Here is a 3,472-nt window from a genome sequence, read left to right on the forward strand (position 1 = left end):
CAGGTCTCACGGGCTAGCAGGTGAGACCCATCCTGATGGATGACACGTGGCATTCACAAATCACAAAGCATCTACAGTGCTTTACTTAGGCGGGTGGCATTTCTCTATTCCCTACATATCCACGATTCTCCCCCACCCTCACCTGAAATCAGGGGGAAGAGATTAGATGCTTTGTGATTTGTGAATGCCACGTGTCATTCATCAGGGCGGGTCTCACCTGCTAACTGTGAAACCTGGTCTCATATAATTTTTTTCTCACGAATCCCACGCGGCGATGGACCCAGACTCCTCTAGGGTTTGCGGCCGCCGTTGGGATAGCACCGACAGCTACTGTGGAGATTGCGGGGCAAGGGTAGATTGCAGGACGATCGATCTGAAGGATGGGAGGAACTTCACGCAGAGGGCATGAACAAGCCCATCAACATCCTCAAGGGCAAGCTCGAGCCGCAGTTCATCTCCGAGGACTCATGATGCTCTACCTGTAAGTCGCCTTTGTCCCCTCCTCCCTCATACCATTCCTAGGCTAGGCCTGATTCGATCTGATCCGGTGCTGATGTAGGGTTTCCGCCCTCAAGAGGTAATCAATTTGAAAATTGCAGCAAATTGTTGAGCCAAACTGAGTTAATCGATCCGAATTGTAAGGTAATCAGGCGCAATATCGTTTGTAAGTTTGTAACATATTTAGTTGTGTTTGGTACCTGAGCAAGAGGTGGGTACCTCTTGAAACTGAATATGATAAAATTTCCTGTTCAATTTCTGGTTTTTATGTCTATAAGAATACTCAACGTATTCGTGACACAGATCACTTATTCTTGGAGCTTCTTCTACTGAGTGATATATAAGTTGGTAAACTACATCAGCAAGACTCCATAGCTGGCATATGGAGTCAAAATTAATGCTACTCCAGAAAGAAACGCATGGTTGAAGGAAGGGTTAAAGTAACGCTGTACACCAGAGATCTTAAATGGGGAGTTCTGAAGATAATCTGTTGTTATGCATTATCTTATTTCTCATTTCTCATTTCGGACTGTTTGCATGTGTTCTGCGTTTGGTTTGATGCAACAGTTGGGTATATCTGTCAGAACATCCTGTACGCCTTATTGGGAGAAGTGGTGGAAGAATACTGAATTACTGATAATGCAGAGTTGTTCCTGTTCATGCATAAAGATAATGTTCCATTTCTCAATAGTACTTTCAGCCACGAGTAGGTTTGTTTTCACTTTGCCCTAAAAATAGGACTGAAAATGTGAATTATGATTTCTTACTGAATATTCGACTATTCGTTCAGTCAACTCCTTTGATTGTTCAGAATTATTTTTGTAAGGATATTTTATTTTATTTTATTTTGTAACCAGTAGTTAAATCACGCAAAATCTGCAAACGCACGCCTTTCAGAAGCCTGCCTAATGCGACCTGTACTGAAAGGCATGGATATCATTTGTATACTGATTTTTCTTCTAATGCCTGTACTTTTTCTCCATGAAGTAATTATTTGCTTGAAGCTAATTTTCTGGTCATGGTCCATTCAACACTACTGGGAACTGCTGAAAACTAGACAATGATGAAGACCATAAGTGTCACAGAATATTTAAACTATGAAGCAAGTATAGTATCCACATTTTTGTTTGAACCTGTCACTTGATTATACCGAGTATGTTCCAAAATATTTAAGGTCATGTTTGAAGGTAATTTTCAGGTCATGTTCCATTCAACACTACTGGGACTGCTGAAAACTGGACAATGATGAAGACCAGTGCTACAAAATATTTAAACTATGATGCAAGTATAGTTTCCACATTTTTGTTTGAACCTAACACATGATTATACCGTGTCATTTTCTTAGTTTGCCTTAGGAAAATTTGGTGGTATGTGGTTAAAGTGATTCAGATTATTACTTCCTGGATTGACAACCATTCTTTTTCCATGAGTCACGTAATGTGAATCAACACTCGGCCAAACTCCACACGTCAAATGAACTATAGTATCCCGTGGCAACGCGCGGGGCATCAACTAGTTTTTTCAAAGGGAGTTTCAGGGCGCAGACGTATATTAGGCACACACAGACACGGGCATATAAACCCATTAGCAACTACTTGCACTTGCATGTTTTAAAAAATGATTCAGCACTGTGTGTCATATTAGCATATGAGCATGGCAAAAATTGTATGATTTTTATTTGCAAGAAATAGAAAAAAAATTGGCATAGTAACAATGTATTCAGAAATTTGTCGCTCTTGTACAGTTCACGAACAATTATTTTGTGACAGATTTTCTTACTAAGCATAGCCTCATAAATTGCATGATGTATTGTGTATTCTGCTGGTCAGAGTTCTAGCTATTTAAAACGATGGCTGTTGTATATATTATTTTAGTATTGAAAGCAAATCTGCAGATAGTGTCTAGTTCTAGCTATTTAAACCAAAATAGTATTTTGTATTCTGATAGTCCCGGTTTTATACCCCGCGCGCGCACACAAGGCCATTCTCTTCCGTTATTTGTCGAGGCGTACTTAGTACTATCAAATTATAGTATATAGTATCAACTTAGTATTTAAATCAAATCTCTATTGTGTATTCAGAGTCACATCTTCTGTTTTGGACTTGACTGGGAACTCTTCACATACTCAGCTATTTGGTGAGCTAAAAAAAATTCTGATCACAAAATTCTTTCATTTTCATTATCATTAGGTCGAGTTTAATGCTTAACTTGACACTATTTTCCCAGTATTACCAAATCTAAAACTCCTAGGAAATGATTGCATATTTACATGCTATTATTTGGTAGTTGGTAGATTGCATGCACATGCTTTCCTGATTGTTGTTTCAAGTATAAACAAGCATGTTGAACTCTTTTTTGTTTCATCAGGTTCTGAGGCACCCAAGGAAGCAAGACTAAACAAAGTGGATACTTTTGGCCACTCAAACTGGATGATCATGACATCGAAAGAACAGTTCATTTCCATTACAACATCATTTTCATCCTTTCTTGGTCTGTAATAATTCCCAGCCTTATTGCTTGGTCTGCAGAAACATAACTGTTCCTGAGCTATTGCACAAGTAATCAAGTACTCTGTTGCATTATCATTTTTGCAAAATTATGTCATGGTTATGATGAACTGTTGTTGCTATGATGAGATATTGATTCCAAGTCATGCAAAAATTAAGTTGTTGCTGTGATGATCCGCATAGATCACATTTTTATTTTGATTATCTAATTATCTTTGTGGCAAATTTATGTCGTGGTTGTGATGAACCGTTGTTGCTATGATGTGATGAGCTGCGAAGATCATGTTTTTATGTTGATTATCCAATAGTACAAAGGCAGTCCCCAGCTGCCAAACAATATTTTTATGTGCAAGGGAATGTGGGGATTGGGATGGGAGGGAACGTGGGGGGTTTGAGGGGATTGGGATTGGAGGGAGTGTGGGGGATTTGAGGGGGTTGGGTGAAGGGAAGGGGATCACCAAATCCCC

General features: G+C 39.3%; 1 long non-coding RNA gene across 1 annotated transcript; it reads left to right on the forward strand.

The window, feature by feature from the left end:
- The first annotated feature begins 252 nt into the window (after nucleotides 1-252).
- On the forward strand, nucleotides 253-3,187 carry LOC120976857 (uncharacterized). The gene is made up of 3 exons (XR_005773438.2): nucleotides 253-481; nucleotides 560-2,634; nucleotides 2,866-3,187. It is a non-coding gene; the product is annotated as an uncharacterized lncRNA (long non-coding RNA).
- Nucleotides 3,188-3,472: the final 285 nt, after the last annotated feature.

This window comes from Aegilops tauschii, chromosome 3 (genome assembly GCF_002575655.3).
Source record: "Aegilops tauschii subsp. strangulata cultivar AL8/78 chromosome 3, Aet v6.0, whole genome shotgun sequence".
NCBI lineage: Eukaryota > Viridiplantae > Streptophyta > Magnoliopsida > Poales > Poaceae > Aegilops > Aegilops tauschii.